Source organism: Elephas maximus, chromosome 6 (assembly GCF_024166365.1).
Source record: "Elephas maximus indicus isolate mEleMax1 chromosome 6, mEleMax1 primary haplotype, whole genome shotgun sequence".
Taxonomy (NCBI): domain Eukaryota; kingdom Metazoa; phylum Chordata; class Mammalia; order Proboscidea; family Elephantidae; genus Elephas; species Elephas maximus.
Window position 1 is genome coordinate 49,119,494 of NC_064824.1, and position 25,704 is coordinate 49,145,197.

The 25,704-nt window shown below is 38.7% G+C and overlaps 1 protein-coding gene across 4 annotated transcripts in view; it reads right to left on the bottom strand.

Moving 5' to 3' along the window:
- The window catches only part of CACNB4 (calcium voltage-gated channel auxiliary subunit beta 4), a 274,105-nt gene that overhangs the window by 83,206 nt on the left and 165,195 nt on the right, over window positions 1–25,704 (bottom strand). The gene's annotated exons all lie outside the window — the stretch shown is intronic.

The following is a 25,704-nucleotide window of genomic DNA, read 5'->3' on the forward strand; positions in this document are numbered from 1 at the left end:
TCTAAAATTTCTAATGATTCTCCACGAGTTTCCATCTCATCTCCACTCTGGGGGCTAGTTTCTAAAGATGACTTTCTGACACACACACACATCATCTTCTTTATAATCATCACTGAGAAAAACTGTAACATGATCCATCCAAAATCCAAATCCATTGCCATTGAATCCATTCTGACTGATAGTGACCTTATAATACAGAGCAGAACTGCCCCACAGGGTTTCCAAGGAGAGGCTGGAGGATTTGAACTGTTAACCTCTTGGTTAACAGCCATATCTCTTAACTACCGTGCCACCAGAGCCTCTGTAACATGATAGAAGTGAATTATTTATAAGTTAGGAGTCTCTGAGAAGCTTTCTGAATAAAAGAAGTTCTGGAATACATCTGTTTTAGGAGATTTCAGAAAAGGTTCCACTTCTGCAATGCTTCAGAGTGACATTTTTTCCAACCTAGAGTATCTACAATACATATGATGTCTGTTTTTCATCTTTGGAATTTCAGCCCCTGGAACAGAGTTGAGGCATGGTAGGGACAGGTACCCTTCACACAGGGTGACCATGATCATATCATTTTTCAAATAATCCTAGACAGTGCCTCAGGGTGAAACTTCCTGGTCCATTTAGAGAGAGCTGATCATTTCATCCTTTGCGCTACCGTTGTACTAGTACCTATCACCTCTATTATGGTGCGTATCACATTATATTGTACCTATTTGTTTACTCATCTGCCTCTCCTATATTTCTGTGATCTCTCTGAGGACATTCTCAGCATTTTTATTCATCTTTGTTTCCCCAACCCCCAGTACAGTGCCTGGCACACAAAAGTCATTCAGCAGTGTTTATTGAATAAATGAGCTAATTGACAAGAAAGGTTACCTGCACTCTGTGCTACTTGAGGCATTTCTATTTTCTGATTCCATAACAAAGAATGAACAACAGAAGAACATGGCTATTACCTAACACATTTTGCAAATTTGGTGTTCACATAACAGAAATAATATAATTGCTTAATATTTTGGGGATGCAGGTCACAACATCATTTGAACATGTTAAACAATTTTTGAGTATTCTTCTAAAATAAACTCCTAAAGTTGAGGTACCATGTTTTGTTTTTTAACTTTCTATTGTGGTGAAATATATATATCATATTTGCCATTTCAATCATTTTTACAGGTACAATTCAGTGACAGTAAACACACTCACTCTGTTGTGCAACCATCACCACCGTTTCCAAGTTTTCTCATTACCTTTAACAAACACTCAGTGCCCTAAGGGACTGTGTTTTTTAAATGGTCTTTATATGAGTATCGAGCCTGTAGAGCTACATTTGAAATCAGATTAAGATAATGGTGTTGCTGCTGAATTAAGTCACTCAAAACATTCATCATTTTGGAATCATATACACTGGCAATACCCGGCACCAGGAAAAAAAATTTTGTATATTTCTTCTGAATTCAAAGGAACAGAGTGGATGGACTGCTTAAAAAAATTGTAATCTTTCAACTTTAAAGATGGAAAAAAGAGATGTGGTGATTAGGCTACAGAAGTATCGAGATGAGAGACCTTGAAGGCTCGTATCAGGACAGCTGCACAGAGGTGGTGGAAAATAGTAATATCCTGGATATACTTTAAAGCTGGAACTGACAAGATTTGGTGAAAGATTGGATATGGAGTGGGAGAGAAGAATTAAGCATAACTCCAAAATGTTTGGTCTAAGCAACTGGAAGAATGGAGCTGCCACTTGCTTAGATAGGAAAGATGACAAAAAGATCAGGTTTGGGGAGAATATCAAGAATTCAGATTTGGGTATGATAAATGTGTTTCTTATTAGGCAACCAAATGGAAATATCGAGTAGGCAGTTGTATACGGGATCTGGAATTCAGGGGCTAGGTTGGGGCTGGAGTTATAATTTTGAAGGGAATATTAAAACAGATATTTAAAAACCCAAGGTTAGATGAGATGAGCAGGAAATGCATACAGATAGAAAGAGATGTCTAATGACTGGGCTCTGGGTCAATCCAACATTAAGGTCAGGATATGAGGAACCAGCAAAGGGATCTGAGCATAAGTGGCCAGAAAGTCAGGAGGGAAACCAAGAGGTTTTTTTGTTTTTTGTTTTTTTTTTACGTACCCTTAAAGGCATGTGAAGAAAAATATATCAAGAGAGAATGATCAATTGTCTCAAATACTACTGGTAAGCCAAGCATGATTGCTGGATATAGCAATATGGAAGTCATTGGTGACTTTGCTAAAAACTGTTTCAGTAGACTATGGGGCCTAAAGCCTGACTGGAGTGGGCTCAACGGAGAAAGAGTGAAGAGAAGCAGAAAGCAGGAAATACAGCACTCTTAAAAAGAATTTTGCTATAAAAAGCAAGGTGTCTTAAATTAGAGTCTCCAGTGAATATGTGGGTAGGACCCAGGGAGTTCATGAATTTAAATGGAAAAAAATTACATCTTTATTTTCACTATTCTCTAACTAATCTAACATTTTCTTCAATTATTAATGTAATATTAGCCAGGTCTGTTACTTTGTCACCAACAGAAATCATGGATATTTCCATACCACATTGTAGTTGTTACAGTTCTTCCAGCACTATATCAGACAGTGTTCTGTTGCTATTCATAAGGTTTTTGCTGCTAATTCTTTTCAGAAGTAGGCTGCTAGATCCTTCCTCCTAGTCTTAGTCTGGAAATTCACCTGAAACCTGTCCACCATGGTTGACCCCGCTGGTATTTGAATACCAGTGGCATAGCTTCCAGCATCACAGCAACACACAAGCCCCCACAGTACAACAAATTGACAGATGCATGGAGGGAGAAATAAATTATGCTCACTACTATTTCAAATTGGCAGTAGTTACTAGACTTGTCACTAGATCTCATGTGACTGCGGTCTTCTGCTCTACAAGTGCTTGTACAATGTGGCTGAGAGTTGTTCAGGCAACTGTGCCCATAAGTTGTCCAGCTACCAGATGGTGAAGGTATATAATTCTCACACTGGTAGCCCACACTTCTTTGTTGCTTTTCAGTATTTACTTTCCACCTATAATTGCTTGCTGATCAATATACACAAGGAGATGAATAGTTTTCATTATTTAATTTTATAAAACTTGACAGATCAAAATGAGAATTCTTAACTCTAGGGAGTGGCATGACCTTCTGTAACATTACTAATAAATGCAAAGGCTATGATTAGAGAGAACCTTTGCAGGGATATGTCTTTTAAAAAATAAAATTTAGCTTACCTACATCTTAAATGTGTTATTTAATGCATTAATAAAAAATAACATATATTACCATATCACAGCATCTTAAAGCTATTTTGATAACTATATTCCAATATAATTTATTTCTTTTGTAATCCTATGTTTATGTAAAACATTTAAAAACATTCTTCTGAGAAGGGGTCCACAGACTTCATCAGACCATTAAACATATTTATGGCACAAAAAAGTTAAGAAGACCTGTTGAAAATGGAAGAGAGAAATGGATGGTAGCTGAAGGGAGAGAAAGCATCAATAGAAGATGTTCTAATATGGGAAATATAGAAGGATATTTACATCACAAATGAAAATAACTCAGTAGAGACGGGGAAATTGGTGATGCAGGAATAGGGAGGAATGCTAAAGCACTGCTCCTGAGTAGGCAGGAGGAGATGCATCTCATGCACGAGTGGAGGGGTTGGCCTAAGAGAGAAATATGGGCTATTCATTCACAGTTAAAAGCGAGAAGGCAGAGAATAGGGGCAGGGTCACAGGCAGGTGGTAAGATGTGATGATGAGAGCTTAGAAGAGTTCTCATCTGATTGCCACCATCTTCTCATTAAAATAAGAGGTAAGGTTTTCAACTAAGACTCAAGATAGGGGAAGAGTTACTAGAGGTTTGAGGAGAGCAGAAGGTATAAAATAGTTGTCCAGAAGGGTAGAAGAGTGGACTAGTGAAATCTAGCAAGTTTGGTGAAAAGCAGTGGGGACTCACTTGAGGTCAATGATTATGAATTTCAAGTGAATCAGTACAATTATATGTTTAATTCCAGTCTCATCCAGCTGCGGGAGTGCAGGTGGAACGCTGCATCTAACTAGGGTTGTGTTAAGACAAAGAAAGAGAATGGCAAAGTTGCTAAGAGTGGCCGATGGGCTAGAAAAAAAGTCCTGATGGTAGGGATGAGTTTGACCAGTCAGGTTCCTTTTCTCTTTCTGCATTTCCTGCCCTTCTGCTTTCTTGGGAGTCAAACATGAGAAAAATGAAAATCATCCAGCAATGGACAGCAGAAGCTGAAAGGCCAGAGAGTGGAGAGGCATGAGGGGGCTGTGAGTAAGTCTAAGATTTAAGTGAGCAGAAACGAGTTGAGTATAAGGCAGCAGAAGGAGAAGCCGATTTAGTCATGTTAATGGTAGAGCATCACAGTGAAGCTCTATCAACTCCTGCTTCTCAAAGCATGACAAGATAACCTGGTCCCTGGAGCTGCTTCAGACTTTGAAGACATACAGCTACTGTAGAGTATAAAAGCAAACAAGAGTCATACACTGCCTCATTTAAAAAACAAAACGAAACTTTTTATCTTTGAATATCTTTCAACTTACAAATGGGAGCTTCATGCACTTCCTATGTTTTGTGTGAAATTGTAGGTATTTGCATGCTAGGTTAAAGTAAGTATCTAAATACCTATAACATAACAGAACCAAAGCAGCCCTGTGAAGCCCTGTTAATTTCTGTGACTCCTGGTCAACTTTCTGTGCTTGGTAGGTGGACCATAAAACGTGTAGGCAAGATCACCCTCAAGGGATTACGCCCTGATTATATCTCACCTATTTCTACCTTCTTGAGAAACTGGGTTGCCTAAGTGGTCAGAAAGGTAGCTGAAATATCAAGTTGTGAATCTGTGATCTATGCAACTTGGCAGATAATTTGAAATTAACCAAAAAAAGTAATATAAATTGGAGCCCTCGTGGCTGCTAACCAAAAAGTCTGCAGTTCAAGTCTACCAGCTGCCCTTGGAAACCTTAAGGGGCAGTTCTATCCTGTCCTTTAGTTTTGCTGAGTCAGAACTGACTCAACAGCAATGGGTTTGGTTTGGTTTTTTGTAGACTGCCTGAACTCAGCAAATGGTTTCTCTTTAACTTCTGTTTTCTTTTTAGCAACGTGGCTTTAGTCTTTATCTCCTGGATATTCTGCCAGAGGGATCACATTCCAACCCAGAGCTGCTGCTACCCACTGTTGTTCCATCCAAAGGGCTGTGAAGCCACCACAGTGCTTACATAACTGCATTCAGTCCTCCTTTTACTTATGGGGAAGCAAGGAGGGATGGATCAAAGAGGAGATATTCTCCAGCTGGTCAGAGGGAAAAAAGACATATCTGTAAGTTCTAGAAATACAATCACTTAGATAAGTATATTTCAAACTTTTTTTTTTACCACTGGAAAATTAATTTTACACTGGGACCCAGTAAGTGAACACACATACACACAAACTGAAACAGAAGATTCATAACCCTTACTATATATTATGTTCTCAGATACTTTTTAGTACATTTTTTAAATGCTCATAATATATTAAATTGATGTAACAACCCACAAAGGAGTCATCACATGAATTATAAAACATAGACCATTATAAAAAATATATCATTGTCCTACAGAATAACATAGAAATAACTTTTTTATCAAGATGGAAAATAAATCTCCCTAGTAAAAATGAAGAGGCATTAATTGCCATTATTTGCAGATAATATGATTGTATACCTGGAAACTTCAAGAGATTCAACTAAAAAACCATTAAAAACAAGAAAATTGAATAAGCTGTGGTTGCTACATTAAAATATAAAAACCAATAGTTTTCCTGTACACGAACAATAACCCAACAGATACCAACGAAGGAAAAAACACTCATTTAGGATCAAAACAGGTAAAATACTTGGGGGAAAAATAAGAAATGCCCAGCCAGGCACTATATGAAGAAATCATAAATCTTCACTGATGAGCATAAAAGAAAAATTGAATAAAAAGGCATGCATTGTTTTGGGGTAAGGGGACTCAATACTGTAAAGATGTAATCTCTCCTCACATGAACGGAAATTTAATATCATCATAACCAAAATACAAATAGAATTCTAGGGAGAGAAATTTGACAAAATCATCCTCAAATTTATGTGGAAAAATAAATTTGTGAGAAAGGCTAGGAAAATTGTCAGGAAATAAAAAAGACTGAATTGGGAACTAAAAAAAAAATCCTGCCAAATATCAAAATTTGTTATAAAGCTACAATAATTAAAACAGTTTTATAGTATTACAGAAATAGACAAAATAACCAGAAATTCAGAAAAAGTCCTAAATGTTCGTAAGCATTTTGTATACGGTAAATGAAGTCCTTCAAAATTGAGGTGGGGCAGAGAGATGGTGGATTAATTAATTAAAGATGCTGGGCTAGCTGGTTAGCTTTTAGGGAAAAAAATTAGGGTGGATTCCTACAGTATTTCTTATTCTTCCTGAAGATTTCATATAGATCAAAGACCTAACTAGTAAGAAAGTGAAACTAACACAGTCTTAGAATAAAGCATATACAACTTTTTAAAATTTTTTGATATGGGAAGTTTTAAAGCATGACCCATATCACAAAAGTCATGAAAATCATCAATAAATTTGTCATCACAAAATTTTAATACACATGGCTACGCAAAAATAGTTGTATGAGGATGTTAACTACAAAACTGGTTGTAATATCAAAACCTACCAGCACCACTACTGGTGCTGGTAAGAGGTATTCTGGCACAACTCAACTGAGGATTGCTAGGCAGCAGCTGACAAGAATGGGGTAGATCTAGATATACTGATATGGAAATATATTGAAGATGTATCATTTAGTGAAAAAGGAAGGTTCCAGAATATTATACATCCATGTAGTTTTAAATATATTATATGTATACATATATCTTTATATATAGTTCACTATATAATCTATATAGCACAATACTATATACATGATGTTCTACAACTCACCTTTTTTCCACTTCACATCTTAAAGACTATATATAAAAAAATACACATACATTATATATATGTGTGTGTGTGTGTGCGTGTATGGAGCCCTGGTGGCACAGTGGTTAAGTGCTACAGCTGCTAACCAAAAAGCTGGCAGCCTGAATCCACCAGTCACTCCTTGGAAACCCTATGGAGCAGTTCTACACTGTCCTATCTATAGGGTCGCTATGAGTCAGAATCCTCTAGACGGCAACGGTTTTGTCTATATATATAGTGTAAACTACCTCAAGGGATTAGAATTATGGGATCTCAGATTTTTACTTGTCACTTATACTTTCCTATACTATTTGAAGTTTGTTTTTATTATGAGCTTTTAAAAAGTAGAAAATAAGAACATGCCTCTACTACATCCAAGTAAGTCATGCTCCCTCCTCCCCCAATTTAGGCATGCTCTGCTCCTCATCATCCACCTATACTCATTTCCTACAGCTGAACTCTCAGATTATCCCAGGACACTACTAGCCGGCCATTGACCAGGAATTGCTAAGGAACCTGTTCTGTACTAGGTCTGAAAAGAGAACAAGTTTATGAGTGATACTTACTAGTGACTAGAACACAATGTCTGCGAGCCCATTACTGAGATTTCTATGAACAAATGAAGCCCTGAAATGACTTTGAAGTGACAGGTAACATCACTTTAAACTTAGGTGGTACAGTGGTTAAGCACTCGGCTGCTATCCAAAGGTAGGTGGTTCCAACCCACCAGCCACTCCAAGGGAGAAAGATGTGGCAGTCTGCTTCTGTAAAGATTATAGCCTTGGAAACACTATGGGGCAGTTCTACTCTGTCCTATAGGGTCTCTGTGAGTCAGAATCGACTCAACGGCAACTGGTTTGGTTTGGGGTTTATAAAATCCAGGTTATATATTTAGTGGTTCTAACTATTTTCCCTGAAAAGCCTGTTTGCCCAGCCTAATTCGAATAACATGTGTTGTGCATAATACACGAAGGTTTATTTTCAGGTTCACAAAAGGAATGTGGCAACACCAACTTAGTGAAACTCAGGCATCGTTAAATCAAAGGCTCAAAGGTGCTTCCAAACATATTTTATGCTCCTCTTTGGTCCCAGATACTCTGTCATTTTCCCAAAAGAAGGAGGCACAAGGCAATAAAGCGGCAATGGAGAGGCTTCCTATGTCATCACTCTATGAAACCTTTGCAGATATATCTGGATCTGTTTAGAACTGACATTTAAAAACAATAATTTTTCAAGTTGCACGTACGAAGCCAAAGGAATAATTTCCGCCCTTCCTCAACAATTTCTATAGCTCAAAAGGGAAAAGTCTCTACGGCTCCAAATTTCCATCAGCAAGTGAATGACTGGAAAAAATTGTAGTACATTGATACATTATGAAACTATTAAAAAGAAAGACAAGCCTCTATTGACTAGGAAGCAAGCAAAGTAATGAATACAAGAACAATCCCATTTTTCTGTAAAAATAAACAACCAAAAAAAAAAAGATAAGGATATATTTGCATATGATTTAGCATGAAGAAATATATGCAAGGATAAATACCAGGCTATTAATGTTGAGTTTAATTACTACAACAAGTGAAAATGGAGGAAAGCTGGGGAGAAATGATTTACTTTCATATACCACTGAGTTGTTACAATAAGCACATGTTACTTTTGCAATTTTAAAACTATAAAATACAGGGGGAAAAGCTTTTAAAGGACAGTAAAATGGGTCACTGAAAAAGGTATACATCTTGAAAGAAAGGATTTGTGCCAGAATGACAAATTTCTACCCGCCTGAAGGCTACAGACGAAACACCCAATTAAGGGCAGTTAAGAAACACCACAGACCTGAGGGAGCTTCTCCAGTGGAGCTGAAGGTTATAAACAAAGCTAGGAGTCCCAGGGGAGCGAGCCTGTAAGTCAGAATCCAGTCGACGGCAGTGAATTTTTGGTTTACCGTACCTTGCCCACTTCACCTTTCCAGAAACCTGTGTGTCTAACTGAATGTGTATCTGTGTGTAGACAAAATCTCCCCTGAACTCTCACTGGCCTCCATCATCCTGGAGGAATGGCAGCATACTTTATTTTTCAACCAACCATTTACTAGAGACTGCTAGGTGCTTAACAGGAATTGTCTCATTTAATATAAGAGATAGATATTATTATTCCCACTTTTTAAAGATTCAAAGACATAAGTACTTAAGGTCCAGAACTAAAGAATGGTAGATCTGAGACGCAACTAAAATTTCTATTTACTCTTTCTGTAATACCATATTACTTATAGGAATTCAATAGTATTTGTTGATTGACTATTGATCAATATATGCTATGATTAAATATATGAAGATGCCAAATACACATACATATTTGTTCCATGCTTTCAAAGTAAAAGTACCAAAGATGCTCTTCTCTGTGCAGTTAATAGAGATCTCTGTACCTTCCCAAAACTCACCTGAAACATCATGGGTAGGTGAAAAATAAATATTGGTTGACTGGATGATTAACCATTACAGTTTGAAACAAGCTTTCATGGTGCAGGTGGAAGACAAGTTTTTATAATGAAGAGGCTAAGTGACAGGTTTTAGAAAGCAGAGACCTGAGTTTAAATCCTTGGCTCTGCTATTTACCAGCTATACCCTTGGATAGATGACTAATCCTCTAAGTCTCAAGTTCTTCACTTGTAACAATATCTACCACAAATGCTTTCTGGAATAAAAGTGAGATGATGGATCAAAGCACTTAGCATGGCTTAAATTAATGGAAATTATTATGTCGCATAATGCAAAATCTCTGAACATGTGAAAGTAATGCTTTGCGTTTTGATTTGTGTAGACTTTCTTATTTTAATATAAGCAGAGTCTGCATAAAATCTGGCTATCTGAATCTAATAAAGCAGGCTGTGTTAGTATTAATAAGCTTTTGGAAACAATCATTACAGCAGTTGTAGTACATCACTATAGATGAATCCATATGTCGATGTAAATCCACTTTACTTGAATGCAGATGCTGGACTCAAGAAAATTCGAAATATTTTACATTCTTAACATTTATTATAAATTATCAGAATATATGACATCAATATGGACATGAAAATTGTTACAAGATTTGGAGAAATGGCATTTATTAAGCTGTTAATGTTCTTCATGGAAAGATGTGATTCTTTACTCAATCGAAATAACTTTTCAAACAGGTTTCCCTTCAAAAAAAATGAAATATACAGAAAAGGGGGGTCTAGGTTACCTTTTGAAAGACTATGATGATGATCCATTTGCTGTAGAATTTTCATATAAGGTAATTTATCCATTTTCCAATTCTCAAACTTGTATGAATCAGGTTTTCAGATGCTAGCGCATTGAGGGGAGCCCTGTTGGTGCAGTGGTCAAGAGCTCAGCTGCTAACCAGAAGTCAGCAGTTCAACCACAGCCTCCACCAGGCTAAATGGTGCCCAGCTACCACCACCAATACGTCTGACAGGGATCACAATAGAGGGTCCCAGACAGAGCTGGATAAAAATGTAGAACAAAATTCTAACTCAAAAAAAAAAAGGCCAGACTTACTGGTCTGACAGAGACTGCAGAAACCCCAAAAGTATGGCCCACAGACACCCTATAAACTCAGTACTGAAATCACTCCTGACTTTTACCTTTCACCCAAAGATTACTCAGGCCCATAAAACAAAACAAGATTAAATGGGCATACTTGGCCAAGGGCAAGGATGAAAAGGCAGGAGGGAACAGGAAAGCTGGGGTTGGCAACGAATGTCACAAAACAATATATGTATTGTTTAATAAGAAACTAATTTGCTCTGTAAATCTTCATATAAAGTACAATAAAAAAAAGAAATTAAAAAAAAAAAAAACAGCAAAAAAAATGTCAGCAGGTTGGCAGTTCAGATCTACCAGCTGCTCTACTCTGTCCTTTAGGGTCACTATGAGTCAGAATCAACTCGATGGCTATGGGGTTTGGTGCATGCAGGAATTCTTAAGCCAGCTTTAAAAAAAATAAAACAAAGCCACATAAAACAAAAAACTAACAAAAACCTACATCAACTTTACCTTAAGATTCCCAAAACTTGGTCCATTAAGCAGCCTGATCTATAACAAATTGAAATTGTGGAGTAAAGTGCAATTAATGAATTTTCTGTGCTATCTGAAACAGAAGTGTAAATAGATCTTGCAGACTTCCAGAAAGCCCATGTGAAATTTCCAAGGAGAGGAAGTTCAAACAGGCCGCAGTTAGTAATCCTTGACTGAGAATTCTGGGGAGCAGCCAACACTGTTTATTACACAGAAGTCTGTGACTTTCTTGCAGTGAAAAGTCATGTTTGGGTTCTAATGAACATTAAGGGATTGTAGTGCGTTCCGCTTTTACCCACGTCTGGAATCTCAGCCAAAGATCTTAACCAATGAAGCACGAAACAAGAGATCTCCAAAGAAGTTTTATATAAATAACTTTGCTTAAATGGTTCCCAACCTACAAAAATAGTTAAAAAAAGAAGCTCTGAGTCCTGCATGAGAACGACTGCTGAAAATGAATCATCTTGTTTCATTTCAGCTCTGTGAATCAACATGTCTGTGCCTTGGATGTCCTGTGGTGTGGGATTGCTTCTTCAGGAATGAAAAGCACGTTTCCTGAGAACAGGTCTCACACTGGAAAGTGAAAGCCCCACCCACCTCCTTTCATCTTTCTCTCCCAGTAATATGTGGTGGGAAGGCCCTGGGGCCTGCACCACCTATCATTAGGGAATCAAGATGCCTATTGAATCATCAGGCATAAATCAGATTCTCTCACTGCAGACTAATATGATTTGGTCTAATATGAACCAGAAGAACAGGCACTAAAAACCTCAAAAAGCCATCCTATGTTTCAGGATTATAAATGTCCTCTGGGCTCTAAAAGCATCACTGAAGATGCTGCTGTTGATTTATGGAGGTCATTTCAGGAGAGTGGATTTGGTATCTTTACACGTTTCACTGAACAAAGTTTTCTTTGTAGGGGTGGAGGAGACGTGGTAGTCACAGGAAAGGCACAAATTACCTTTCAACAACAAAAAAATTCCACTCCACATACATAATGTTTCCTAGGTGGAAACTTCCTTTTCCTGTCTAAGTAATTAACACATCTCAGTGAATGCCTATCAGAGTAGGCCTTGTAAGTGGCTAGACTGGATAACAACCTATATGGTATGATTTGAACATGCCAGGAAGGTTCTCCTCCCTTCCCATACCCCCAAATCTCTTTTTGTCAATTCCAAGGTCAACTTCTACCATTAGTGAGTTATTCTTTTAAGTATTAGTTTTGTTTTCTTTTGTCTTGGTCATCCAGAACTCCCCATGAAAACACAAAGACCCCTGGCAGGAGCACTACATTAAGCCTTCATTAGCTAATAACTCAAAAATTATTTTCCAGCTGCCTGAAAGTTAATTAGGAAGCAAAGGATGAAAAAGGAGGGCAAAAAGAGTGGGATCTGAGATGCCATGCCCCCCTCCCCAAAAGGAAGGTAACCTTTCTCAGTTGAATTCTGACTACTTGCTCTGTGCTTTATACACTATGGAAAAGATAAATAAGATATTCTGGAATGGTAAAGGCTCAGAAGTCAGAGAAAAAACTTGAAGATCTTCAAAGGGAGCAATGTCTCATTTTTGTGTCTGTAGTCTGGGGAATGTTCTGCCAGGGGTCATTCACAGTCATCTTTTCAGTAGACAGTTGATATGTGGCAGGTAGTAGAATTTACAATGGAAAAATGGAAGAGCATGTCATGGGGCCATATTTGATGACTGCACAATGGCTACTGGTATAATTCCAAAGTCTGACTTTTCATTGATAGAATCACCCAATTTCTAGGTAAAAGAGCATCTTAGAGAGCATCTAGCTCATTTGCCAATTTACTAATTGAATTCCCTCTGTATAATAAATGCTAAGTGGTTTTTTAGCCTCTGCTTGGACACCTGAAGTGCTGGGGAACTCACTCATTCAATTTTCAGAAAGTTATAAAATTTAACTCTTATGTCTTAAAAAGTCTGCCTCCTTGTAACTTCTATCCATTGATCTTAATCCAATGACTTGGATTTCCACAGAACAAGCTAGATACCTTTTATACACGACAGTCATTCAAATATCTGAAGATAGCTGTTATGTCCCCTGAGTCTTATATGTATCATGAGTGGTGAATAATATACCCACAGTCTTTGGAGTCCCTGGATGGTGCAAACAGTTAATGTGCTCACTGTTAACCAAAAGGTTGGTGGTTCAAGTCCACCTAGAGGCACTTTGGAAGAAATGCCTGGCAAACCATGTCCAAAAAATCAGCCATTAAAAACCCTATAGAGCACAGTTCTACTCTGACATATACAGAGTCACCATGAGTGGATATGACTCAATATCAACTGGTTTTTGTTGTGGTTTTTTGCCTCTGATTTAAAGAAATCCTAGTACATGTTCACAAAATGTGGCCTAATAAGAAGAGTAAAAGTCTTGTCAGAAGTCCTCTCTCTCAAAGTATACAACATGCTAATATGGCTGCCTAGACAATCTTGCCGACTTTGCCCCACAGACATCGATATATAGAATGTATCTGCCTATCTGAAAAATTTTGGGAGGCTATTCAAACCATTCTTATCAGTTTACTTCTTCCTTACTAGCTATATATTTGCATCTGCTTTTTAGAAAGACTGTAAAATAGGACATTTTGAAATTGTGGACCCAACTTAATTAGCTTCTGACTGTTTATATAAAACCCTCTCTAACCAAAGCTTCCAATGCTTATCTGTGACTTCAGCATGTCATTGTGTCTACGTGTCTATGCAGACACGTAGCAAGGAATGGAACCTACTCCATCAAGGGGTATAACTGATGCTCAGAATTTCATTCATTGTTACTTTCACCTTAGGCTGGATTTCTGTAAGACCTTTCCTATCATTTCAGAGTTTTACATAGATGTCAGAATGTCAGTAAGAAAAAAGATTTAAAAAAAATTTTTTTTAAGTAGGCACAAGGTTGAACCATCATACTCTTCCCCTTCCCATTGCCACACATAAAAATTCTCTTGCATCTGGGGGAAGGGACTGTAACACAATTGCAAAGACAACATCAGGTGTCTGATACTGTGGGAAATACAAAGGAAGCAGTCAACCTTGATTTTAGCCCATTGAGACTCATTATAGACTTTTTGACCCTCAGAACTGTAAGACAATAAAGGTGTGTTGTTTTAAACAAAAAAAAAAAAAACAGGAAGCAGTTGAGGATTAAAATTGGCAGTATTTTCCAGTGAAAAGAGTTAGATCAGGAGCCAGGAAACTTAGACTCTATCTCAGCTCTACTATGCCAAATTTGGGGACACTGTTGGGTCCCTGCACATCTCATTTCCCCATCTATAAAACTAGACATGATACTTGCCCTATTTCCGAAGATCACTACAATGAGAATCAAAAAGGCTACTACATATTATTGTGAGATATTAATCTTTTTTGGCCTTCTTTGTTGGAGACACTCTCCCTCAGTCAGTGGCATTCACATTGCTCCAAGAAGAATTAGGGCTGGGATCCAAAGAGCAGGAGTGCAGTGAGGAAAAGAGTCAACCTTCAGATTTTGTTTTCTTAAAACAGATTTTTGAAGCTTACATCAAAAACAACTTTTAAAGCCAAAACACTTGAGTTTTAAGTCATGGGTTTGGTTGAGAGAAGAACATGCCCTTGAGAATCAAAAGGAAGATCTTCAAGGCAGAAGAAGATCCCAAATGCTGAAGAAACCATACGATGGTAACCTGGGCTTTGAGGGTCAGGGAAGAAGAATAGGTGGCACAGGGCCTGACTTTGGAGAAGGTTTGTAGGGAAACTCAGACAAGGCGATCAGGCCTGGGGGCCCACGTGAAAGAAATGGAAATGGCCCAGTACTGTCTTTGGACAAACAACAAGGAACTCTCCCCATCAGGGAACATCACCATTTATGTGATCATCATGTATCTCTTAGGCTGAGCTCTTCTTCTCTCTGCCAGATGAGGCACTTCCATCCATAACTTGGACACCTCATCAACTAGAAAGTAGCCAACCAAAGTGACATTACCATGCCCCAACACTTTACTGAGCCCCTTCCAAACTGCCTCATGTGAATGTTCCTCTTTCTAATACCCAAGGTACTTAGAAGCAACCCCCACCACCAAAAAAGAAAAAAATTGGTGGGCCTGGACAATGGTGAAATTTGCCTTGTTACACTGTGAAAGTTCTCTGGGAAAGCAAAATATTCTATACAAATATAAGGAATTAAACAAATAAAAAATGCACACTTCTCAAAGTAATAAGTCTAGTCTCTTAGTTGTGGTTGGCTGAGGACTATACCAAGTTTTTTTTATTATTATTATTATCATATCTGGGTTTTTAAGTGAAAGTTTACAAACCAAGACAGTTTCTCATACAAAAACTTATATACACCTTGCTATATACTCCCAGAAACCCTGGTGGTGTAGTGGTTAAGTACCAAAAGGTCGGCAGTTCAAATCCACCAGGCACTCCTTGGAAACTCTATGGGGCAGTTCTACTCTGTCCTATAGGGTCGCTATGAGTCGGAATCGACTCGAAGACGGTTTGGTTTTGGGTTTATATACTCCCTCTAATGAGACAGCACACTCCTTCCCCACACTCTCTATTTTTGTGTCCATTCGGCCAGCTTCTGACCCCCTCTGCCCTCTCTTCTCCTCTCCATACAGGAGCTGCCCACATAGTCTCATGCGTCTACTTGATCCAAGAAGCTCACTCCTCACCAGTATCATTTTCTATCCTATAGTCCAGTCCAATCCCTGTCTGAAGAGTTGCCTTGGGAATGGTTCCTGTCTTGTGCTAACAAAAGGTCTGGGGACCATGACCTCTGGGGTCCTTCTAGTCTCAGTCAGACCATTAAGTCTGGTCTTTTTGCAAGACTTTGAGGTCTGCATCCCACTGCTCTCCTGCTCCCTCAGGGGTTCTCTGTCGTGTTCCCTGTCAGTGCAGTCATCAGTTGTAGCCAGGTACCATCTAGTTCTTCCAGTCTCAGGCTGCTGTAATTTCTGGTTTATGTGGCCCTTTCTGTCTCGAGCTCATAATTACCGTGTTTCTTTGGTGTTCTTCATCCTCCTTTGCTCCAGGTGGGTTAAGACCAACTGATGCATCTTAGATGGCCACTTGCTAGTGTTTAAGACCCCAGACGCCACTCTCCAAAGTGAGATGCAGAATGTTTTCTTAATAGATTTTATTATGCCAATTGACTTAGACGTCCCCTGGAACCATGGTCCCTAAACCCCTGCCCCTGCTACGCTGGCCTTCAAAGCATTCAGCTTATTCAGGAAACTTCTTAGCTTTTGGTTTAGTCCAGTTGTGCTGACCTCCCCTGTATTGTGTGCTGTCTTTCCCTTCACCTAAAATAGTTCTTATCTACTATCTTATTAGTGAAAACCCCTTTCCCTTCCCGTTCTCGTAACCATCAAAGAATATTTTCTCCTCTGTTTAAACTAAATTTCGAGTTCTTATAATATCGGTCTCATACAATATTTGCCCTTTTGCAACTGACTAATTTCACTCAGCATAATGGCTTCCAGATTCCTCTATGTTATGAAATGTTTCACAGATTCATCATTGTTCTTTATTGATGCATAGTATTCCACTGTGTGAATATACCATAATTTATTTATCCATTCATCCGTTGATGGGCACCTTGGTTGCTTCCATCTTTTTGCTATTGTAAAAAAACTGCAAAGAACATGGGTGTGCATATATCTGTTCGTATAAAGGCTCTTATTTCTCTAGGATATGTTCCAAGGAGTGGGATTGCTGGGTTGTATGGTAGCTCTATTTCTAGCTTTTTAAGGAAGCGCCATATTGATTTCCAAAGTAGCTGTACCATTTTACATTCCCACCAGCAGTGTATAAGTGTTCCAGTCTCTCCACAACCTCTCCAACATTTATTATTTTGTGTTTTTTGGATTAATGCCAGCCTTGTTCGAGTGAGATAGAATCTCATTGTAGTTTTAATTTGCATTTCTCTTTTTTTTAATGGCTAATGATTGTGAGGATTTCCTCATGTATCTGGTAGCTACCTGAATGTCTTCTTTAGTGAAGTGCCTCTTCATATCCTTTGCCCATTTTTTAATTGGGTTGTCTTTTTGTAGTGGAGTTTTTGCAGTATCATGTAGATTTTAGAGATCAGATGCTGACTGGAAACGTCAAAGCTAAAAACTTATTCCCAGTCTGTAAGTAATCTTTCTACTCTTTTGGTGAAGCCTTTGGATGAGCATATGTGTTTGACTTTTAGGAACTCCCAGTTCTCTAGTTTCTCTTTTTAGATTTTATATTTCATTTTAGATTTTACATTTAGGTCTTTGATCCATTTTGAGTTCATTTTTGTGCATGGTGTGAGGTATGGGTCTTGTTCCATTTTTTTGCAGATGGATATCCAGTTATGCCAGCATCATTTGTTAAAGAGACTGTCTTTTCCCCATTTAACAGACTTTGGGCCTTTGTCAGATATCAGCTACTCATATGTGGATGGATTTATGTCTGGATTCTCAATTCTGTTCCATTGGTCTATGTATCTGTTGTTGTACAAATACCAGGTTGTTTTGACTACTGTGGCAGTATAATAGGTTCTAAAATCAGGTAGAGTGAGGCCTTCCACTTTGTTCTTCCTTTTTAGTGATGCTTTTCTTATCTGGGGCCTCTTTCTCTTCCATATGAAGTTGGTGATTTGTTTCTCCATCTCATTAAAAAATGGCGTTGGAATTTGGATCAGAATTGCACTGTATCTATAGATGGCTTTTGGTAGAATAGACATTTTTATAATGTTAAGTCTTCCTATCCATGAGGAAGGTACATTTTTCCACTTATGTAGGTCTCTTTTGGTTCCTTGCAGTAGTGTCTTGCAGTTTTCTTTGTATAGGTCTTTTACATCTCTGGTAAGATTTATTCCTAAGTATTTTATCATCTTGGGGGCTACGGTAAATGGTATTGATTTGGTGATTTCCTCTTCCATGTTCTTTTTGTTGGTGTAGAGGAATCCAACTGATTTTTTTATGTTTATCTTGTATCCTTATATTCTGCTGAACTCTTCTATTAGTTTCAGTAGTTTTCTTGAGGATTCCTTAGGGCTTTCTGTGTATAAAATCATATCATCTGCAAATAGAGATATTTTTACTTCTTCCTTGCCAATCTTGATGCCCTTTATTTCTTTATCTAGCCTAACTGCTCTGGTTAGGACCTCCAACACCATGTTGAGTAAGAGTGATGATAAAGGGCATCCTTGTCTAGTTCCCTATCTGAAGGGGAATGCTTTCAGAATCTCTCCATTTAGGATGATTTTGGCTTTGTATAAATGCCCTTTATTATGTCGAGGAATTTTACTTCTATTCCTATTTTACTGAGAATTTTTATCATGAATGGGTATTGAACTTTCTCAAATGCCTTTTCAGCGTCAATTGGTAAGATCAATGTAGTTCTTGTCTTTTATTTATATGATGGATTACATTAATTGTTTTTCTAATGTTGAACCATCCCTGCATACCTGGCATGAATCCCACTTTGTCATGGTGAATTATTTTTCGATATATTGTTGAATTCTATTGGCTAGAATTTTGTTGAGAATTTTTGCATCTAAGTTCCTGAGGGATATAGGTCTGTCATTTTATTTATTTATTTATTTATTCATTCATTTATTCATTTATTCATTTATTCATTTATTGTGGTGTCTTTACCTGGTTTTGGTAACAGGGATATGCTGGCTTCGTAGAATGAGTTTGGGAGTATTCTGTCCTTTTCTATGCTCTGAAATACCTTTCGTAGTAGTGGTGTTAACTTTTCTCTGAAAGTTTGGTAGAACTCTGCAGTGAAGCCATCCGGGCCAGGGCTTTTTTTTTGTTGTTGGGAGTTTTTTGATTATCTTTTCAATCTCTTCTTTTGTTACGGGTTTATTTAGTTGTTCTACCTCTGTTTGTGTTAGTTTAGGTAGGTAGTGTGTTTCTAGAAATTTATCCATTTCTTCTAGGTTTTCAAACTTGTTAGGGTGCAATTTTTCATAGTAGTCTGATATGATTGTTTTAATTTCATTTGGGTCTGTTGTAACATTGCCCATCTCATTTCTTATTTGGGTTATTTGCTTCCTCTCCTGCTTTTCTTTTGTCAATTTGGCCAACGGTTTATCAATTCTGTTAATTTTTTCAAAGAACCAGCTTTTGGTCTTGTTAACTCTTTCAGTTGTTCTTCTGTTCTCTATCTCATTTAATTCTGCTCTCATTTTTATTATTTGCTTTCTTCTGGTGACTGAGGGTTTCTTTTTTTTGCTCTCTTTCTATTTGTTTGAGTTGTAGGGATAATTCTTTGATTTTTGACCCTTTCTTCTTTTTGGATATGTGCATTTATTGATATAAATTGACCTCTGGCCACTGCTTTAGTTGTGTCCCAAAGGTTCTGATAGGAAGTGTTTTCATTCTCATTGTAGTCTACAAATTTCTTTATTCCATCCTTGATGTCTTCTATAACTCAGTTGTTTTTGAGCAGGGTGTTGTTCAGTTTCCAAATGTTTGATTTCTTTTCCCTGCTTTTTCTGTTATTTCTACTTTTATGGCCTTATGGTCAGAAAAGATGCTTTGCAATATTTCAACATTTTGGCTTCTGCTAAGGCTTGCTTTATGACCTAATATGTGGTCTATTCTAGAGAATGTCCCATGTGCGTTGGAAAAGAAAGTATACTTGGCGGCAGTTGGGTGGAGTGTTCTGTGTATGCCTATGAGGTCAAGCTGGTTGACTGTGGCATATATCAAGTTTTATATCAAATAATCTCTTCTACCCTATATTAGGAGCCCTGGTAGTGGTTAAGAGCTCAGCTGCTAACTATAAAAGGTTGGCAGTTCAAATCCACTAGCTGTTCCTTGGAAACCCTACTGGGCAGTTCTATGAGTCACTATGAGTCAGAACCAACTCGACAGCACCTAACAACAACAACCCTAAATTACACTCTTGTTAGCTTTAAAATTGATTCAGAAAAAAAATTGTTCCAGCCTGTCATGAATTGAATTGTGTCCCCCACAAAATATCTGTCAACTTGGCTAGGTCATCATTCCCAGTATCGTATGATTGTCCAGCATTTTGTCCTCTGATGTGATTTCCCTATGTGTTGTAAATCCTGTCTGTACGATGTTAATGAGATGAGATTAGCTGCAGTTATGTAAACTCAAACTACAAGATTAATCTACAATTTAAGCCAATCTCTTTTGAGATATAAAAGAGAGAGCGAGCAGAGAGACGGGGGACCTCACACCACCAAGAAAGACACACTGGGAGCATAGCATAGGGTCCCTGCACTGAGAAGCTCCTTAACCAGGGGAAAATCAATAACAACACAGAAAAAAAGCCTTCCCCTGGAGCTGATGCCCTCAATTAGGACTTCTAGCCTACTAGACTGTGAGAGAATAAACTTCTCTTTGTTAAAGCCTCCACTTGTGGTATTTATGTTATAGCAGCAGTAGATAACTAAGACACAGCCTAAAAAAAATTTGCTAAAATAACAATTCCTAGCTTATTTACATCCTAAACCAAAAAAAACAAACCCCTTGCCATTGAGTTGATTCTGACTCATAGGGATCCTATAGGGCAGAGTACAACTGCCCCGTAGTGTTTCCAAGGAGCACCTGGTGGATTCGAACTGCCGACCTTTTGGTTAGCAGCTGTAGTACTTAACCACTAGGCCACCAGGGTTTCCATTTACATCCTAGGCAATGTTAGTGTGGGTTGCGTATACACACATATATACATACATACATAAACAAAAAGCAGATTAATAAGCAATGAAATACAGTTGTTTTTTTCTCCCCAGAAGGAATGGCTCTTTCTAGTTAATGTGACATTTAGAAACAAATTGTGTTCTGAGACATGAAGTACAAGCATTGACCTCAAACCACACAGTATGACATAAGGCGCCTTCTAGAATCTCCTCGAAGAAGCGCCACAGAATTTGAGAATGATTTAGACATAAAAATGTGTCAGTGGAATCAGAAGAGAAAAATGGCATGAACAAAAGGAAAAAAGCAGGAAAAGGTTAAGAGTTGAGGGAATGGAAAGTGCCTGCTAAAGTTGCTTCCGCCAAACAGGACTCTAGCATAGGAGCCAGATATCTGACTACTGATTCCTTAATCACTTGGGGCAAATCTGAGTGTGGGAGTTTCTTTAGGGCATCCAAGGAGTAGAGCAAAGTATTTGGGAGCTACAGGCTTGAACTGAAGTCTCAGGTTCAGCATTTAGTAACTGTTGGGCTTTGGGCAAGATGCTTACCCTACCCAAGCTTAATTTTCTTCATCTGTAAAATGGGGATGAGGACTAATACCACCTGATTCATTGAATCTTCATGGTAAAAGTCTTTTTGTCAACATAAAGCATTAAAGTATACAAGTGAGGATTATGTGCTATTAACTGTCTAAAATGAGGATGAAATACCTTTGCTGAATGTTCATGTTTGTAATGGTGGCATGGTTATAAAGGATCTTGGATGAGAGATGCGTGTGTGTGGTTTTTCGTTATTGTCACCATAGCTGTAGTGCTCTTCTTTTGGGTAGTCAAAATGGGCTAGGAAGGTAGCTGAAGCATGGTCTCTCTTGTCCAAATCACTCTTGGCCTGGCTTGGTTCATTTTAGGCATTTCCTTAGAGATACTAAGTGGAAATTTACTTTCTTAGTGCTACTTGCTCATCCAGAAGAATGCTTTGTCTTTTAAATAATAACATGGGAAAGTCTAATACTTTCAGAATAAGGCTTCCTTCAGTCTACAACTTAAGAGTTTCCAAAAATAAAACACTGGCTGTTTATAAATCCATTTCAAAGGACCTGGGTAATTAGCCATTAGTCACAGCTTGCTTATGGGAGAAAACAATAGGTTATTATGTCAGGTCATTGTTAACAAATGGCTATTTGAACATCTCCTGTATGCTTTGTTCTGTGTTATGCACTGTATGGGAGTTAAAATTGTAAGGCTAGCACCTCCCCTCAAGAAACTTACAGTATGGTCTGACCAAGAAGGCAAGACTAACTATCCATTCAACAAATATTTGCTGGGTGTCTGTTTCATTCTGAGCATACACAAAATTATCAAGAAACCACAAACAATCCAAAGCACCTTTTACATGTTAAGTTGTGTTGTAAACCAAAAATTAATGCCGAGGATTAATGGAGAGGCAATAAGTGCTGGCATCCAACTGTTCTGGCTGTGAAAGAGAGTATTGTGAATACGTGTAAAAGGGAATGAAAGAGTTCTTACACAACAAGAATTTAAAAAGACTCAGAGTGACTGAGTATGGCATAGAGGCTGGACAGCAAGGGATCTACCCTTATTTCAATGTTCTCCTCTTCTAATACAGTGACAAGAAATGTTATCTGGAATTCACCAAGACCTTTAACAGAGTGATTCACAAGATGGAGAAATATGGACTATATGATAGTTAGATGGATTCTTAAGTGTCTGAACAATCACATGGTTCTATCAATGTATCAAACACCAGTCAGGAGGATGGTATCAAGTACTGTGCTGCTGGTTCTGAAACGTGTCCTGCTCAAAGTGTCATTATCAGACATTTGGCTGGAGACATAAATGGCATTGATGATCAAATTTGAGGTTGACCTTACGACACTGGGAAAGAACACTCACACACTGAATGACAGAAGGAAAATCCATAAAGAGCTCATCTGGCTGAAATGATGGCCAGAATGGACAAAATGAAGTTTAATATATAAACGCACTTATTTCTGGGGGAAAAAATAACTACCCAAGTATAGGCATGACTTTAAAGCAGTACACATATTAATGAAAAGGACTAGTGGTTCTAGTTAGCTGTAAAGTTAATATTAACTATGTCAGCTCCCCCCCCCAAAAAAACTAATGTGGGGTTCAGTTCTAGGTGACCCTTGTTAGGAGGAGCACTGGCAACCAGGAAAGCCCCCAGAAGAGAACAGCCAGAAGGGTAAGGGATTTCTGAGAATCATTTGAAGTAACTGATTATGTATTATTATTTGGGGAAGACAGCACATGGTCCAAAAACCCCACTGCCGTCGAGTCGATTCCAACTCATAGTGACCCTATAGATATTTAAAGGCTATTAGAGGAGAATTGGCAAAACTAAGGCCAATGAGTGATTATTACAGAGACTCAGATTATACCTGCATTCCAGGAAGACCTTTCCAACAATTAAAGTGTGTGAAATCAGAACGAGCTTCCATAACCTGCCTGTCACTGGAGGTGTTACATTGTTCCTAAATAATGGTTTGTGTGGGACATTGACTATCAGATACACGATTAGGCTTTCTAAAGTCCTTTTAAGTGCTGAGCTTCTGTGATTCAAATAGGTGAGAAAATAATGGGAGAATGTGGTAGAAGTGAAAAACTAGTCACAGTTCCTCAGATCTGATCCAGAGTATAAAAGGAAGTTGTATGGACTGAACTATAAGATAGAAAATGATACTGATGAGGAGTGAGCTTCTTGGCTCAAGTAGACACATAAGACTATGTGGGCAGCTCCTGTCTGGAGAGGAGATGAGAAGGCAGAGTGGGACAGAAGCTGGCTGAATGGACATGGGGAATATAGGGTGGAGAGGAAGAGTGTGCTGTCTCATTAGGGGGAGAGCAGCTAGGAGTACATAGCAAGGTGCATATAAATTTTCATATGAGAGATTGATTTGATTTGTAAACTTTCACTTAAAGCACAATAAAAAATTTTTTTAATTAAAAAAAATAAGGAAGTTGTATAGGGTTGTCATGGATTGAATTATGTTCCCCCAAATATGTGTGTATCAACTTGGTTAGGCCATGATTCCCAGTATTGTGTGGTTGTCCTCCATTTCATGATTGTAATTTTATGTTGAGAGGATTAGGGTTGGATTGAAATACCACCATTACTCAGGTCACCTCCCTGATCCAAGGTAAAGGGAGTTTCCCTGGGGTGTGGCCTGCACCACCTTTTATCTCTCAAGAGATAAAAGGAAAGGGAAGCAAGCAGAGAGTTGGGGACCTCTTACCACCAAGAAAGCAGCACCAGGAGCAGAGTGCATCCTTCGGACATTGGGTCCCTGTGTCTGAGAAGCTCCTCAACCAGGAGAAGATTGAGGACAAGGACCTTCCTCCAGAGCCGACAGAAAGAGAAGCCTTCCTCTGGAGCTGACATGCTGAATTTGTACTTTTAGACTACTTTACTATGAGGAAATAAATTTCTCCTCATTAAAGCCATCCACTTTTGGTATTTCTGTTATGGCAGCACTAGATGACTAAGACAAGGGTATTAAACAGGAGGGAAATGGCATAAGTTGTGTTTGAAGACAGTCTGGCAGGAGTATATGAAATGGACAGGGAGAAGGACTGGAACCCAGGAAGGCAGAAATGTGGCTGTGCAGCAATCCAGGTGGGAGGCAGTGGGGGTTCTGCATTAGGTCATTATTAATGGGAATAAGACGGAAATGACAAATGTTATCCGAGAATGGTTTGGGTAGTACTTTAAACTATTAGAATCTCTTAATACTTTACAGTTAGATCATTAACTTAGCTAGTAAAATTGTGAGAACACAAGCAACATGACAGGTAACATCTGACGGGCGATCAGATCAGCAGAGCTTCAAGACGCATCCTGACCAGCCAAGTGCACTATGAGGGAATTAGGTATCTGGCAGAATCAGGTGGAAGGAGGCCAGCCTGCCACATGCAGAGAGGAGAGAAGGAAGGAAGGAAACAGTCCTCGAGACCTTCTGTTCCTTCCTCACAATTTTATCAGAAACCATTCTCAGAAGAAGGAGACTTCCAGAGTTGCAAGGATTTCTCTTGTAGATCCTTACAGAAGTGAGATTATGGTTCTGAAGGCATGTGGCAATTCTGAGTCCTTCAGGAAACCAAATCTGAGTAAATCCTGGTACCCTGTGTCACAAATCCTGATGTGACATGTGCTCACAGCCTGAGATTTGATTTCAGTCCAGTCCCCCAAGGAGAGATACCTGATGGAAAACATTTTGTACGTGGCCAATTTGGAGAGAAGAGCAGTCATCAGAAAAAGCAACCCAGCTGAAAAGAACAGATTCAACGAGATCTCCAGAAGAGCCTCTACATGCAGTTAGCAGCAGTTGCTGCGTGGTTAGTGGTGTCTATTCTGGACTACGGGGTCACTCAGGTGAGACAACAGAAAAGCAACTCTGCAGGTGTGTAAACGTAAGATATCCGGGGTTTTCCTTTCAAGATCCACTGCTCTGCAAGACTGCAAAACCATGGTTCTGGGACTTCAGCATGCAAAGAATCACATGGGGTGCTTATTAAAGATGCTGCTTCCTGCCCAGGCTGATCTTTACTGGGGCTCCAGAAGCTGCATTTTTAACCAGCTTCCTGGGTGATTCTATTCTACATGGTCTGCAGACCACACTTTGCGAGTCGCTGCTGCTGGTCATCTGGATCACACACGGAGTGAATAACTACAGAAACGTTCCCTAGTGGCCTGAAAACATCAGTGCACTTTCCAAAGGTGCTCCTGGAAACACAGGGCTGCCTTTGTAAGGAGAAGGTTCTTTGATTTGCAAAAAGCCGGGAGGGTTTCTGGCTCTGGCAGCAGGCTCCGAAAGTGGATGCTGCCAAATTCCACCTGCCTCCCCTGAGTTTGCCCAGCACTTTCTGCAGGCACCTGCCCCCGGCAGAGAGACCTATGAGATCAGATTTTAATCACTATTATGAGAATGTCA